At 41.1% G+C, this 17711-nt stretch overlaps 1 protein-coding gene across 3 annotated transcripts in view; it reads left to right on the top strand.

Annotated features, from left to right (window-relative positions):
- SMYD3 (SET and MYND domain containing 3) overlaps positions 1–17711 on the top strand; it is a 520781-nt gene that overhangs the window by 140153 nt on the left and 362917 nt on the right. The window lies entirely within an intron of this gene.

Below are 17711 nucleotides of genomic sequence, written 5' to 3'. Positions count from 1 at the left end.
CCTTTACTTTCAGTCTAAGTGTTCCTCTCTGAAGTGAGTCTCTTGTAGGCAGCATATGTAAAGGTCTCATTTTCTTATCCATTCAGCCACCTATGTATTTTGATTGGAGCATTTAATACATTTACATGTAAAGTGATTATTCATAGGTATGTGGTTATTGCCATTTTATTATTTATATTTTTGATTTTTTAAAAATTTTCTTCTTGAAGAAGTCCCTTTAACATTTCTTGTAATACTGGTTTGGTGGTGATGAACTCCTTTAAGCTATGTCTTATCTGGGAGCACTTGAGGTTTAGATTGTAGGAGTTTGCTGTATAAATATATCCTCTCCACTTACGAATTTGTTGCCTGGCTGTAAAATTTAAGTAGCATGAGACATAGGAGTGAGAACTTTTTCTAGAGGGTACCAAGGAGAACTTCACGTAGGAAGTAGAAGTGGATGCTGGAATTCCAGGAGAGAGGATGGTGCTGGGAAAAGTTACAGACAGTGGTCTAGAAAAGTGGCTGAGACTGCGGGGAGCTGAGAAAAAGATTGATCTCCTCTGCAGATCTGAAAGGTAGCTGCTACCTGTGGAGTGCATAGCAGTTATACTTAGAACTTTTGAATAAAAGATTGGTGTTTAAAAAGCTGTTTTTGCATTTTGTCAATAGAAAATTTGTGAGGGTAATAGTACCTCCAGAATTCCTGTAGAGAGGGTGCTGTGGGTGATCATCTGTTTGGATGGATAGACTGAAGTGATTTGCTCGAAGGTTCATTTGCAGAGCAGTTTTTTATTTTTAGATTGTGTTACTTGAGGGGAGGGCGAGGTGTGCCTGGATGGAAATAAAGATATGAGGTAGGAGGAGCGTGATGGTTGCTGCTGACACGAATGAAGGTGGCCAAAGGGTGGGAGGTGCATTGCAGATGCTTGTTAGTGAGAGCACAGGAGACATGCAGTTACTTACATGTTCATGAAAAATAGAGGCCAAATTCATGTGTGCCAGCTCTGCTAGACTGTTAGGGAAGAGAACTGTGTGTCTCCATCTCTGCCATCCCTCCTCCTTCTCATCCCATATTCCCCCTCTACTTCTATTTCTAACACAAAGTCCTGATATATTTCAAAATGGGTTTATCTTGGCATGACAATTGCAGTGGTTCAGTGTATTGATTGAGTTCTAAACATTTACTACAAATGTAGGAAATGTATATATGAATAATATAAACCTTAAAAATGGAGAAAGTAACGGAGAGGATACATTTGAATGGGGCACTGGGCCCTGCTCAGCACGGCCAAGGGTGAACCTGAATGGTGGGCAGTGAAGGATTAAAGAAGACAGACAAGAGAATCCAGCTGGGGCCAGGTGGGATGCTGCTCTCAGATGGAGAGATCGTGCCACAGCCTGCAACCTGAGTCTTTATTTTATAGCCAGATCCCATGCGGCAAAGTAAGGGCATGGTCAAGATATTTACAGTATTCTCCTGGGTTTCGAATCTACTCAATTACATGCATCTGAACTCTGTGAAGCTTTGTTTTGGCAGCACTTGCCACACCTCCTGCAGCCTACATCACTCAGCCACCTGGGACCACAGGTTTGGACCATAAGGTCAAGCTCTCAACCATAGCCTTTGGCTGTAATTGTGCTGGGAGGGCTTTGCTCTCCAAGCTGGGACTGGCACGTGGCTTTGCCAGGAGAGGACCGTGCCCTCTCATTGGTCCGAGGCTTGAACCTGTCCAAACACTGTAGCCACTCTCCACAGGGCTATGTGGTTAAATCGTTTTCTCAGGCAAATCATTGAAATGCTCTCAACCTCAATCTCCCCATCTGTAAATGGGAATAATAATAAAATCCACTTCACAGCTAAAAGTACTTAAAGTGTCTCGCGCTGCTCCTCCTGCCCTCTACTGCTGGCTTTATTCATATTCTGCTGTAGGACTGCAGTGTCACATGTCTTCCGTGCTGTCGTCTAGAGCAGCGGTCGCCAACCTTTCGGACCTCATGGACCACCAGTGGTTGGTGACTGCTGATCTAGAGTGCCGCCTGCGACTGACTGGAAGCCAGAATCTCCATTGGTTGCTCAGTTTTGCCCAGTGCTGGCTTCTCTGGAGTGCTGAGAATGACTATCTTGTTTGAGAAGAAATTTTGCCAACAGGATATAGTACCTTTCCCTTAGTAACTGACTTGGTTTCAGCCCATAGCTATTGTGGGCAGAAATCATATACTGTGTCCTGCACTCATGACAGCTCCATGATTTCAGAGTAGTTCCTTGGGATGTCATGTAGGAAATGGATGAACAAAGTGTTTCTAACACATGCATCTTAAAAGGATGGAGTTGAATATAAAAGTTATTCAGTTATCCTGCTATAATCCACTGAAATGGCATGGAATGTATAGTATTTCTCTAGTCCATCCCTCAGAGTGTACATTGATAATTATTATATCGATAATTGGTAATGGTTATTTATAACTTAATGTCAGTAGGCCTAGATTTGAGCTTATTTTCTATGCACAGAATATAGGTTGTAGAAAAATGTACTTAATTATTTTTTTCTGAACTTATAACTTCCTTTTCTAAAAATGCATTTGGTAGATTTTATCACAAAATGTGATAAGATCTGAAAAATAAAGCAGAAAATAAACCAGTTGCATAAAATGTTTCAAAAACAGACCGTAAATTGGAAGCAGCAAGAGTAAAAGTGACCTCCTCATCACGAAACATGTCATCGTTGGTGTTTGCAGAGCCCAGCAAAGTACCCGTTAACCTCATAAAGCGGCACAACTGCCACAGCGTCGTTTGATTAGAAATTCCCCATCTAAAGAAGCTGACAAAAAGAGATTTAATTGTAACACATCAAGGGATCTTATTGATTCATGTTCAAGAGTTTGAAGAAGTATTATTCTGGTTTGGTCTATTGGAAAGTCAAATTTTGCCCAAAGGCCAAAAAGGAGTAGGAAGAGGAAGAAGAAGGAAGGAGGAGGAGAAAGAGGAAGACTGTTCCAAAGGAAAAATAGCTAAAGAGGGGGAACCCACCTATAGGCTTTACAGGGGGTTGGGCTCATCTGGAATATACAGTGCTGGATATTAAATCAAGGCCCTCATGGGCAGAGCCTGCATGGCACAACTTCAGAAAAAAATGTAACAAAGAAGCTCCCACCCTGAATCTTTCAGGGCTGCTGTCCTACCTCAGCAATACCTCCTGAGTAGACAGGGGAGTGAAAACCACATGCCTGGGTTGTAGGCTCCATCCCCAGTAGAGGGTGTGCAGGAGGCAACCAATCAATGATTCTCATCACTGATGTTTCTCTCTCTCTCTCCCTCTCCCTTCTGCTCTGAAATCAATAAAAAGTATATTTTAAAAAAATGAGTAAAAAAAAAAAAAAAAAAAAGAAATTCCCCATCTACTTGGGAAGGTGTTCCCTCCCTTTTCCTTTCAAACAAAGTAAGAATTCTCCCGATAGCCTGTTGTTTTTATTCTCTAGGGCACATATGTGACCTCCAGACTCTAATTTTTAATGCTACGAGTTGCAGCTGGTTTTGCAATAAACACTGTGATTGTATAGCTTTGAAAGTGAGGATTTTAGAAGGTGTTTTATTTTGGTACTGTGATACTTAAATTTTACATTCAGTTTTATTAGTGGTAAATTCTTTTTTATTGGAGATTAAAAGAGATTATACTTTTTTTTCACTAGAGTAACAATGGAGGATATATTGAATCAAGAATCTTGCTAATTTATAATATGAAAAGAAAGAGTAACAATATTTTTGATTGAGATACATACTTGCATTTGAGTGGTACATGCCATTTGACATAGAGTGATAATAAATAATCTATATGATGTTTTGCCATAACCTCATAATTTTAGTGGAGCATATATATCAACATGGAGGAAAAATGACTAAATAACTGTTTTTGTCCTTTTTTATTTGCTGAAGGATGGGGTACCTCAGTAAAAAGCAAGAACAAGTTGTTCATGATATGTTCAGTTATTAATTTAACATTTCAGTTCTGTTGGCTCTCTCATTCTGGATATGCTTGTGTTTTATTACTTCCGTGTTGTGGTAGCTAATTTGTGGGAAGAATATTACCTTCATTGTTTTGAAAGGTCGGGGGTGTGTGTGTGTATTTGCCACTTGAGGGCTTCAGGGGTTTCATGTAGGACCAAATTTTAGAGCTTTTTGTGGATCAGCTCAGTTGGGTTTCACCACTGTAGCATGCTATAAAGTAGTAAAGAAAGCAATCTTTTGAATTAATAAAGTGATGAATTACCTAATTACAAATTTGATGGGAAAAGGCAGTATGATAACTTTCACTGCATTACTAAGTGATTCCAGTGACTGATCAGATGTGCCTGGGTTCTATTAAGGAGAAATATGCCATTAAATATTTAGTTCTGAGAGCGAGCAGACACCCAGGACTGCTAACCTCCGGTCACCGGGAGCTGCATCTGTGTACGTGGAGGTGGCTGCTGCGGGAGCGTCTCTCTTGTCTGCTCTCAGCAGCTGCTAGAAGACTTAGTGATTTGGGTTGCACCTCTCTTCTGGTTTTACGTAAAGCAGGCAAACAGCCAAGATACTTAACTGCACACGGAACCCGGCATTCTAATTATGAAATGCTGATGCATTTATGATTTATATGTTTTTCCTTCATTACAGCAGATTGAAACTCTGAGTAGATTCAAGAGACAATTTTCTCACAAATGGTCTTCTAAGTTATGTGACAATTGTAGGACACTTGGGCTTTCTAAACAAAACAAATCATGTGTTTTTAATGATGATGTTTATTTATCATGTTCTTCATCTCTTGCCTTTCAGTTAGTATTTCTCTTCATTTATGTGTAAATAACCTATGATGAGTTGGTGTATGTTTGTCATATAGTTAAAGACCAGATGCTAGTTAACTCCTGAAGTTGGGAGGATAATTAGTAAATTCTTAATCAGCATTTCTATTTATTCCTGTGTTGGTCAAGGTTAATTACTTTAAGGCTAATGCTTTGATTAAAACTACTGATGGATAAACGTGTTTGCTAAGCCTTGTTGCCTTATCTATTTGAGTGTGTAACTTGCCATTAATTCAGATGGAGGTGATGTTTTTAAATGACAACATGTCATTGTGAAAAGGTAGAGGTTACCTTCATTGCTTTGGCCTTCCCTTTAGTGGCAAAAGCCTCTACTCCAGTACTGCATCTCCCTACTGGAATGTGACCTCCTTAGAGCCAGGAATGACAGTTTATTTTGAATTGCTAGCAATCTTCACTGTATGCAGTAGGTGCTTAATTGTTAACTGAATGAAGGAATGCATGAAAACCGTCCCTTTGCAGTTTTATGGCGTACACTTTATTAAATACTTTTGAAAATTAATACACTTCTGTAAGTATACAAGACTGTGTAAAAAGAAATCTTTATCATGATAAAATTGACAAAGTTTAGTAAGTTAGTTGATAGCTCAGAATCACAGAGGGTGCCATTTTTCTAAATTCTTTAGGAAATGATGGATGATTAAATTGTTCCGCGGTAGCAAACCTTTTCTGTAAAAGTTCATATATAGTCAATATTTTGGGCTTTGTAGGCCAACAGGAAAAAGTCAGTTACTACTTCATCACGTGCTTTATAATGCACAGTGAGTGAGAGGGCTGTTTATGGTCTCTGTGGCAACGTCTTAACCCTGCCATGATAGCCCAAAGCTCCCAAGGATAATATATAAATGAACGGGTATGGCTGTGTTTCAATAAAACTTGGTTTATAGACACTGAACATTTATTTTTTAATATATAATTTTCACTTATGCTTAAATATCCTTCTTTTTATTTTTCTCCCAGTTATTTACAAATGTAAGAAAGCATTCTTAGCCTGTAGGCTGTGCAGAAAGAGGTGGTGGGTCAGATGTAGCTGATGAGCTGTTGTTTGCCAACCCTTAAATCATTGTTTGTAAGCCAGAGGCTTTTTTGTGTTCAGTAGGAAATAGAATATGCTATCACAGTGGTTCTCAACCTTCTGGCCCTTTAAATACAGTTCCTCATGTTGTGACCCAACCATAAAATTATTTTCGTTGCTACTTCATAACTGTAATGTTGCAATTGTTATGAATCATAATGTCAATATCTGATATGCAGGATGGTCTTGGGCGATCCCTGTGAAAAGGTTGTTCAACCACCAAAGGGGTCGCCACCCACAGGTTGAGAACTGCTGTCAGCTATCAGAAGATTTTCTAACTTAAAAAAAGGATAGGAAACATTTTATCCATTACCTTCTAACAAACCGTTAGTTCTACAGTTTTTTGTTGCCAATCACATTTATAATAAGCACACTATGTGCACAATAATTGTTTATTGAGTTTTCTTTTTTAATCCAAGAAAATTTAATTCAAGAACTTTAAAATGTTTTAATTCATTGATATAGTAAAAAAACATATAGTGTTTCACTAAGGATTAGGAAGAAATAAAAAGAAGAAAATACATACTTTATTAATGTCTTACATGATCATCTTTAGTTTTTAGTGTTTTTTTTTTTGTTTTTGTTTTTTAACTACAGGTGTTATATGTTATTTTGCCTTGAAATGAAATGTAATGATACAGTTTTCTAGTAGAATTATTTTGGCTATATAACTCAGGTTGAGAAAGTTTTTGCTTGATTTTCAGATCATTTTCTTAGATTAAGGATATTGCCCTCAGACTTTACATTGTGGCTTGACTATTTCTGTTGTGAATGAGGCCCTCTCATGAGACACACACAAAAAAATGTTTAAAGGCTGTAATATTAATAGTAATAAAATATTGTGATTAGCTGCTTTGTTAAATTTTGTAATGGGCAGAGAGTGATTTTTTTGACAGCAGAAATTAGACATTGTTATTTGATGTGGAAAACAAGGAGATTTGGTATATTATAAAGGCAAGCAGGCAAGTTTGGAGATGGCTTCTGCAGGCCAGATAAAGAAAGGTGTGTCCTGATCAGAGAGAAAATAGCCTCTCTACTGTCAGCAAGACTCGGTTGTTATTGAAATTTTTATTTTCAGTGCTTAATGCTACGTGTTTAAAGAGATAATTTAGATAAGTGCTCGTTTATAAAGTTTGATGAAGGAAGGGCAGAAAGCCTTGTCACATCAGCAAGTTGATCATGGCTCTGTGTTTGGGAGGACTTTATCATGAGAATGGTTCAACGGTTTGTCAGGCTGCTCAGGCACAGCTTGGAGGTACCTGTCCCTGAAAGAATTTCATTCCGGGTTAAACTCCATGAGAAGAGTTGTCGCCATGGCTATAAGGTAGGGCCAAATGATATAAAGCATAGCTTGAGTTTGTGGATTCCTGGTAGTTATAATATGGAAGTCTGTAATATATTTTTCCCCATCCTTTGTCCAAGTTCTGTTTATTCTTAAAGTTTCAACTCAAATCTTTGGTGAAATCCACCTAACCAGGATGACCTTTCCCTGTTGTAAAATCAGTAGTCGCTGGTATTTTCTATGCCAATCATTTGGGAAGTGTGAATAGTCTCTATTAGTTATATGTCTTTATTTCCTTTGTTCCCACTTAGATTGGAAACTGTGAGGAGTCACGGTATCCAATTCCTTCCTTAAGCAGAGCAGAACCATATAATTTTAGGCTGAAAAGATCACAGAAACGAATCTGTTCCCCACTCCTTCTCCTCTTCCCATGATGCTTCAGTTGTGGCTCAGAGATGGTTATGTAGTCACCTAGTGAGAAGAAAAATGCCAAAATTTAGGTCTTTTGAGCTCATTCTGATGCTCTTTCTGTTAGTTGATACCCAGGTGTTCAAGAACTAACTTCTAAATTGAAGTAAAAACGTGATAAGCAAACAGAACTTAATATTACAAACAACTTTTGGCACTATTCCGTATATGCTTTTCCAGCTTCATTGAGATGTAATTGATGCCGGAAGCCGGTCCATCCTTGCTGCTTGACACAGTCGCTGCAGGAAAGAAACATCTGCACAGCATATGTTTCAAGGGACCTGGCGTATATAGCATACTGTTCTTAATATGTTTGCTCCCCTTAGTGCTATGTGTTTTAACCAAGGTCACCTCTCCAAGAAAGGTTGTTTCCCCAGGTAGGGATTTTTCCCTGAAGTTAGGGAGGGGATAAAACCCTTAACTAAGTGCCAGGCGGGTAGTTAATCACTTTAACTATAAATAATCACACTTAAGCTACATAATCTTTACTCCCTGGAATGGAGATAAGAAACGCCCTAACCTTTGCAATAGAAATTGATAGGATTGGAATCAACTGGTATAAATACAGATGTAACAAGACAACAGGACACAGAACCTAGAGACAGAACCTAGGTAGAGAACCTGGCTGAAGAACCTAGAGACAGAACCTGGCAACAGAACCTGGATAGAACATGGCAAGAGAACCTGACTAGAACCTGGTGACTGAGCCTGGCTGGAGAACCTGGACAGAACCTGGCTGGAGAACCTAGCGAGGGAACATGGCTACAGAACCTGGCTGGAGAACCTGGCTGGAGAACCTAGCAAGAGAAAATGGACACATAACCTGGCTGGAGATACCAACCAGAACTTCGCTGGAGATCCTGACCAGAACTTGGCTAGAGATCCTGGCTAGGCTGCTGATCAACTGAACGCTGTCTCTGTGTCATTCCTTCTTTGCCGACTCCGTCCACACCTTTGGGGACCCCTGGACATGCTGGGGTTGGACCCCAGCAAATTGACACATAATATTGTGTAAGTTTTAGGTATAAAATATGTTGATTTGACATATATATATATATATATATTTTAAATATATTTTATTGATTTTTTACAGAGAGGAAGGGAGAGAGATAGTCAGAAACATCGATGAGAGAGAAACATCGATCAGCTGCCTCCTGCACATCTCCTACTGGGGATGTGCCTGCAACCCAGGTACATGCCCTTGACCGGAATTGAACCCAGGACCCTTCAGTCCGCAGGCCAATGCTCTATCCACTGAGCCAAACCGGTTTCAGCTGATTTGATATATATTGCAAAAGGATTCTAACTGTAGGGTTAGCTAACCTCTTCATCCCATCGCATAACATTTCTTTTTGTGTGTATGAATGGTGAGAACATTTAAGATCTAGCAACTTTTAAATACATAGTACAGTATCATTAGCTCTAATCACGATGCTGTCTAATACATTCCCAGAAATTATCATCTGGAAGTATGTACCCTTGGACCAGTATCTCCTCATTTCCCACACCGTCTTCTATTTCTTATATAGTAGGTTAACCGTATAAAGCCAGAAAATTAAGAATAAGTTACTTAATAATATGGAATAAGAGTAATACTATAAGAATAATAAGAGTAATACTATAGAATTACTCTTATCAGCATTTGAAACTAGATTAGGTTGTCTCTGTAATGATGAGTTTTAATCTCAGAGATGCTGTATGGCTGTGTTTAATGATTGTGTACATCCTCCCATCAGATAACTCAGCTACAAACAGGACTGCGGTATTATATACTTGGCAGATGTGGTTTCATCTCCTACTCCTTCTACTGCTCCCATTCTCAGCCAGGAAGTCAGTGGTATTAACTCTGGCATTTGTCTTACATCAGTCAATCAAGGGACAATTCAGGGATTTATCACAAGGTTCCTAGTACTACACTACCCCGATTTTATTTAATTTTTTACTCACAAAATACTGTAACAAATATAACATTTATTTCCTACAATAGCCCTTTGAGTTATTATTATTTTCTTCTGCAGATGAAGAGATGCTGAAGGTCACACAGTTTTTAAATAAGGAGCCAGAGCTTCAACTTGGCTCTCTTGAATTCAGATTCCCCCCCTCCCTCCGAACTGCATTCTGTGTTATGTTAGTTTTGTAGTGGAGCTCTAATTATGAGCTATTATAAGCCTCTGGAGCAAAATTCAGAGTATGATAAATGAGAATATTTGATAAGATTTCTATCACTAATACAAAAGTATCGGTAGGCAAAGCTTTACATTAGTTAATTAGGATTCCTGTTACCCATCATACAGGTGGTGTGTCATGGTTTACACACCTCTCTCCTGCATGTATTCAAATCTAAAATGCTGGTAGGATGGGTGGAGGAGGGTAGGTTTTTCATATCAAATAAATCTGAACTGTTGCTCTCACAATTCTGTGTGAAAATAATGTCACTTGAAATGGAATTTGAATGGAGCCAACTGCTTTTTGAAATCTGGATTCCATAACCTTGAAGTACTGAATATTAAGTCATTATTTATTCAAGAGCCTTCAGTTTGAGCCTGTCTTGTTTTCCGGCTATTGTTGGATCTGTTTTTTCCCCTGTGATTCTATAAATATTGCACTTACAGATCAAGACATTTTATAATGGAATAATATATATGCAATATAGAAGAAAATCCTTTATAGGTATTTATTTGACCTTAAATTTTATACCTGCTGTTAATGGCATAGGCAGATAATTTAGAAACATATTGTTAAGTAGCAGAAAAGTATTGGAACTTTGTGTGACTGAACTTGGCAATTGTGGGCCCTATTTCAAGTTTTAGTTAGTATTTAGTTTTAGTTTTGATACTTATATGAAGCATTTATCAAGGCGCTGTTAATGCAGAGTTGCTCCATTAGGACCAGTTGAATTAGGATCTGGATTAGAATATTCTTTGTTGTTGTTTGTTTCTTCGCTTCCATTTACCATCTTTTTATTTATTTTTATTTATTTAATTGCTTTTCTTTATTGATTAAGGTAATACATATGTGTCCTTACCTCCCCACTACCCCCCCCCCCCCCCATGCCCTCACTCCCCTGGTGTCTGTGTCCATTGGTTAGGCTTATATACATGCATACAAGTCCTTTGGTTGATCTTTTCCCCCTTACCCCTCCCCTCCCCTACCTTCTCTCTGAGGTTTGACAGTCTGATCAAAGCTTCACTGCCTCTGGATCTGTTTTTGTTCATCAGTTTATATTGTTCATTATATTCCACAAATGAGTGAGATCATGTGATATTTATCTTTCTCTGACTGGCTTATTTCACTTAGCGTAATGCTCTACAGTTCCATCCATGCTGATGCAAATGGTAAGAATTCCTTCTTTTTTACAGCAGCGTAGTATTCCATTGTGTAGATGTACCACAGTTTTCTAATCCACTCATCTGCTGATGGGCACTTAGGCTGTTTCCAAATCTTAGCTATTGTAAATTGTGCTGCTATGAACATACGGGTGCGTATATCCTTTCTGATTGGTGTTTCTAGTTTCTTGGGATATATTCCTAGAAGTGGGATCACTGGGTCAAATGGGAGTTCCATTTTTAGTTTTTTGAGGAAACTCCGTATTGTTCTTCACAGTGGCTGCACTGGTCTGCATTCCCACCAGCAGTGCACGAGGGTTCCTTTTTCTCCGCATCTTTGGCAGCACTTGTCGTTTGTTGATTTGTTGATGATAGCCATTCTGACAGGTGTGAGATGGTACCTCATTGTCGTTTGATTTGCATCTCTCGGATGATTAGTGACTTTGAGGATCTATATAATAAAAGCCTAAGCGACCATACGGTGGAACGACTGGTCGCTATGATGTGCACTGACCACCAGGGGGCAGACGCTCAACACAGGAGCTGCCCCCTGGTGGTCAGTGCGCTCCCACAGGGGGAGCACTGTTCAGCCAGAAGTCAGGTTCATGGCTGGCGAGTACAGCAGTGGTGTCGGGAGCCTCTCCCGCCTCCGTGGCAGCACTAAGGAGCAGCAAGCCGAGTGGTAAGGAGCAGCGAGCAGGCAGGCAGTAAGGAGCAGGAGGTCCCAGACTGCGAGAGGGCACAGGCTGGGCTGAGGGATGCCCCCCCTCCAGTGCATGAATTTCGTGCGCTGGGCCTCTAGTGTTTTCATATGTCTCTTGGCCTTCCTTATGTCCTCTTTCGAAAAGTATCTATTTAGGCCCGTTGCCCACTTTTTGATTGGGTTCTCTTCCTTTTGTTAAGTTGTATGAGTTCCCTGTAAATGTTGGAGATTAAACCCTTATCGATGACAACATTGGCAAATGAATATTCATTATAGCACTTCCTTTCCTACCCTCTGCACCTCCATGGGGGCAGGATTTTGTTGAAATAACAGAGCTAACACAGCATCTGTGGCGTCCCCTGTGACTTGCTGGTTGATGTCCTGGGACCTGTTTTGTCCTTCACAGCCTTCCAGAGGCTCAAGTGGGTACGATGTTGTTTTGAGGCCTCAGAAATCTTCTGTAATCGTGGGTGACTGTGTTTTCTTGTGTTCCCCTTGTCCAAGCTTCCATAGGACAATACCTGTTTCAACCTCAAATAGACAGATGTTAAGGTATCCAGCCTTTAGAAATCTTTTAATTGGCTCCGTGATGTGACCTGCCCATTTCTCGTCCTGCCTTTCTTACCATTTTGTTTAACAGTGGTCATTCACTGGTTCTTCTTTCTGAACCTGTTGAATGACAGTATCCTACTGCTGTGGCTTGACTTGCCTGCCTGTTTGCTGACAGTACTCATAGCTTCATCTCCAGCCTTGCTCTCTCTTCTCTTCTCTAACCCCATATTTTCTACTAATAAAATCAGTAATAAAAATCGTCATTGGCGGATTCATCGTGAGCAGTACTCAGACTCTGCCTTCTCCTCAGTAAGGCATGCTGCTTCTCCGCTTTTTCTCTCTTTTCTGTTGGCATCCCAGTCTCCTGAGTCCGCCACACAGACCCTCAGGGTCTCTGATTCTTCCCTCTCGCCTTCCTTCCCTGCCCTGCTTATGCTGTTTTGGAAGTATCGCTTAACTCTGTTATTTTCTCTTTATATCTTTTGCCACTGACCTGATTCAGGTCCTTTTAATTTTGCCTAATCTCATTGCCTCTCACTCTTTCCTTGGACTTTAACCCGTTTTTATATGCTGCCACCAGAGATATCAACATTTAAAAAAGCAGATCTGATCATTTGACTCTACTGCGCAAAATGACTTGATTCCTACTGCCTATTGTTTAAAATCAAGACTTTAAAATATGACATTTGAGGACCGGCAGGCTCATCCCTGAGACCCCCCCTGGAGCTGGGTGATGGCTTGGGTGGACTGAGTACCCAGAGGATGTAATCGTCTCGCCAGCACCCAGTTGCAGGGTTTCAATGACTCTATGCTTTTACTCCTTTGCATTGTTGCATTGTCACTTCTATTATGCTTTCACTCCTTCACATTATTCCATTGTCAACGTGTTTCTTCAGACTTCCAAATCTTGAAGCATTGTTGCTATGATAGTAGTACTAAATGTAGACGGGGCAAGTACCTTCACTGGGTAGGGAATTCTTTTGACAGGGAAGGAATTTTTTAGCCAATTTGTAAAGCTGCCCATGTATTTGAGAGCACACAAGGAGAATTACGGATTAGCAAGACCTGTTTATGGCGCGCGTTCGCGCTTATGTGTGTGTGTAAACGTGTGTAAATGTGTGAGCAAGGAGGTGGAAATCATCGTGTGCCTTTGGCTCATCCGAACGTGACGTGTTTCTGTGTATGTCATCTGATTTGGCAGAGGAAGTTGAGCTTTGAGTAATAATCATCAGCAGTAATTGAGTGGGCTTCTGCTTTATCAGTAGTGCTGGGTTTGAGAATCAAACAATTACAAGGATGTGATCAGATTTTGGAAATCCATTCCGGGAAGATAGCCATGTCTGTTTGCTAATGGTTGTCAGGCAGCCGTCTAGCCTTCCTTCAGAACAGTGATGATTGCTACAAAGATACTTCCTTTGTGCTGACAGTGTTTTCCTCCTATCAGTGAGGTTTGGATGATCTTTGCCACTTCTTACCTCCTCAGAGTCAGCAGAAAGAAGCCTGCACATCCTCTGCGTTTTGTGGAAGTAAGGCATTGTGCTCTATAGTTAGAAATTATCTTCAGTTTATTGGAGTAGAAGTATTTCCACATGACAAAAAATGTTTAGACTTTGATGATTTTGGTATTTACAAGTTCTTTTGAAAACGACTTCATGTTTTCAGTTATCCTATATAATAAAAGCCTCATATGCTAAGTGTCAGGTCATCCGGTGGCCATTCAACTAATCAAAGTGTAATATGCTAATGATATGCTAAGGCTGCTCAACCGCTCGCTATGATGTGCACTGACCACCAGGGGGCTGACACTCCAACTGGTAGGTGAGCTTGCTGCTGGGGTCTGGCCAATTGGGACTGAGCGAAATGGGCAGGACACGTCCTGGAGCCCTCCTGAGGTCCCTCCCCCACTGGCCAACCTTCCTCATCCCTCCCTGTCCCCTCTCATGCACCAGTGGGGTCCCTCAGCCTGGCCTGCATCCTCTCACAATCCAGGACCCCTCGGGAGATGTCAGAGAGCTGGTTTTGGCCCGGTCCTGCAGGCCAGGCCAAGGGACCCCCCACTGGTGCACGAATTTGTGCAGTGGGCCTCTAGTACTATGTAATGTCTCAGGGAGTGAGCATTCACACATGGAGTCTCAGTTATCAGCCTTAGTTGAGTAGGATTTCAAGTGCCCTAAAGCCTAGTCATTTGTCACTTCCCGAAACGCCACGATTCCTTCCCCGATTCCAACCTTGGCAAACACAGTTCCTTCCGGCATTCCTGGCAAATTCTGTTTAATTTTCAAGATTCACTTCAAATGCCGCCTTTTCTAGGAAGCCTTTCTCAGCTCCCTTAGGCATGTCCCGTTGTGGCAGGAATGAGAGGAGAGGTGTAAACTTTATGCAGATAAAATTGTGGGATTGGGCACGTCTATTATTTTGTCCCTCCAGCCAGGTGCTGGTGTCCTGAGTGGCCAGTTTATCACCGAAGGGAGCGGCCCAGAGCTCCAGCCCATCAGACTCGAACACCTGCCGGGGATGATTGGCAGCACTTCGCTCAGGCACTTTGGAAATCTTTCCTCCCAGTCCATCATGTCGTTCTCTCTTTTTAGGTAGTTTAGTCTCTGATCATCCTGCTCCTCTGTGAAGAATGAAAGGACTCGTGGTTTTTGAACAAGCAGATCTGAAAAGCTGCCAAGTTACTAATTACTGCTAATGATCTTTATAGCAAAATAATGACATAGGGATTAAATGGTGTTTTGTACGGTATACTTTTTCCTAAAAGTCTTGCTAGTGATTTAATTTCTATAAGTAATAGATCAGGCATGTGAGCTAGGAACATGTGGCGATGAGCAGGGTCCAATCATGAATCTTTTTCTGGGGAAGATTCATTTTGGACGCTCAGTGCTCTGCTTTAAAACCTGGATTTCCACATGTCGTGTCCCCTTTATGATGGTTTAAGCTGCACCCCTCCCCCCCTTTTGCAGGGCCAGTCATTTCTTTAATACACTTCCCTGAATTCTTTTTTTTTTTTAATTAAATCTTTATTGTTCAGATTATTACATTTGTTCCTCTTTTTTTTCCCCCCCATAACTCCCCTCCTCCCAGTTCCCGCCCCACCCTCCGCCCTCACTCCCCACCCACTGTCCTCATCCATAGGTGCACGATTTTTGTCCAGTCTCTTCCCACATCTCCCACACCCCCTTCCCCCCCAAGAATAGTCAGTCCATTCCCTTTCTATGTCCCTGATTCTATTATAATCACCAGTTCATTCTGTTCATCAGATTATTTATTCACTTGATTCTTAGATTCACTTGTTGATAGATGCATATTTGTTGTTCATAATTTGTATCTTTACCTTTTTCTTCCTCTTCCTCTTCTTAAAGGATACCTTTCAGCATTTCATATAATCCTGGTTTGGTGGTGATGAACTCCTTTAGCTTTTCCTTATCTGTGAAGCTCTTTATCTGACCTTCAATTCTGAATGATAGCTTTGCTGGATAAAGTAATCTTGGTTGTAGGTTCTTGGTGTTCATCACTTTGAATATTTCTTGCCACTCCCTTCTGGCCTGCAAAGTTTCTGTTGAGAAATCAGCTGACAGTCGTATGGGTATTCCCTTGTAGGTAACTGAGTTTCTTTCTCTTGCTGTTTTTAAGATTCTTTCTTTATCTTTTGCTCTTGGCATTTTAATTATGATGTGTCTTGGTGTGGTCCTCTTTGGATTCCTTTTGTTTGGGGTTCTCCGAGCTTCTTGGACCTGTAAGTCCATTTCTTTCACCAGGTGGGGGAAGTTTTCTGTCATTATTTCTTCAAATAGATTTTCAATATCTTGCTCTCTCTCATCTTCTGGCACCCCTATAATTCTGATGTTGGTACGCTTGAAGCTGTCCCAGAGGCTCCTTACACTATCCTCGCATTTTTGGATTCTTTTTTCATTTTGCTTTTCCGGTTGGATGTTTTTTGCTTCCTCGCATTTCAAATCATTGACTTGATTCTTGTGCTCCTCTGGTCTGCTGTCGGGCGTCTGTATAATATTCATTATTTCAGTCCGTGTATGCTTAATTTCTAGTTGGTTCCCCAATATAAGATCGAGGGTCTTATTAGTTTTCGTGTAGATCTCATTAAGTTTATCGGCAGCTTCTAAACAGTTCTTGAGAGACCTTAAAAGTGTGGTTCTGAACTCTATATCTTCCTTTGACAATTTTGTCCTGTTTCTTTGTCTCTGCATTTTGTTATGCTTCCTTGGTGCACCCCCTAGTGGTCTTTGTTCGCAGTCTTATAGTTAAATCTTGATTGTTGTAGCTAATTCCAGGGAGGGTTTGACCTCCAGGCCAAGTGGCTATGAGAATCAGCTGTGTCAGCAGTGAGAGAACTTCTGTCCTCTAGGGAGGTGCTAATCTAGCCTTTGCCTGAGGCTATCCGGCAAATGCCTCTGTGCAGGGCTTGGGCAGGGCGGGTCAAACAGGATCAACAGGTTGGGCCGGAGAGAGCAGTTATGGCGGCTCTCAGTCCTGTCCCCATGGGCACCTGCTGCAAAGCTGGGAGAGAAAGCTGCACTCGCTCTGACCGAAGCCAGACAGTCCCGCTTCTCCCGTTTGAGTCTGGGTCCCTAAAGACTCGCCTGTATCTGGAGCTCAGAGTCTGCGACTCCCTCCCGATTGAAAACAACAACTGCGCCCTCCGCCGCCAGCCCGCTCCGCGCGCGCACTCCGCACCTCAGAATTTGACTTCAGCACTGCACCTCCTCTGAGTGTCCGTGTGCGTTTCTCTTTCCTCCTAGTTGTAGGACTTCCACTCAGCCAGCGTTCCTGTGGTTCTGGGTGATGTCCCTTCCGTTTTTTGGTTTCACTTTTGAAGTAGTTGTTCAAAGCAGCAAACTCCGGCGTTAACCTATGCCGCCATCTCCACTTCCCTGAATTCTTGGGGCCCATTTCTAGAATGGGGTGGGATCCTCTTTGCTACATTGTAATTCACAGGAAGAGTGCTAGGGTATGGCTTTTTTAAGCCTTTTGGCCATGAAGCCACTATGGCTTCCTCTTTTCCAAAACCTAGTTAGGATCCCTGGGACCATTTCTACTTGAAATATCTAGTCCACAGTCCAGCTTGGTCTTTTCTAAGGAAAATTTCAAAGCCCAGTAATGTCAGCGGGTTTTTAGATTGACCGCAGCAGACACAGATCATGAGAAACAAAATAGAGGGCTGGAAATTTCTCCCTGGCAAGGTGAGGAGATAAGGATAGTGTTCACACTGCTGTTTATCTCCAGGAAGGCATTCGGTTCAGTTCTGCCGTATTTGACATATTGGAACTTGGGCTGATTTCTTTTCTTTTGTGATAAATTGGCAGTTCACTGTACTGATGCCTGAGTTGAGCAGTATGATCCAGGTGCCTGTGCTTCTGTTTTTATCTGCATTTATTTTATACTTTGTCTTCCCATTCATGTTATAACATGACAACGTGTTTTGTTGAGTACATTGTTTTACTAGAATTTGAG

Source organism: Myotis daubentonii, chromosome 20 (assembly GCF_963259705.1).
Source record: "Myotis daubentonii chromosome 20, mMyoDau2.1, whole genome shotgun sequence".
Lineage (NCBI taxonomy): Eukaryota > Metazoa > Chordata > Mammalia > Chiroptera > Vespertilionidae > Myotis > Myotis daubentonii.
Note: the sequence above shows the minus strand (reverse complement) of the source record. Positions and strands in the feature narration are given on the sequence as shown.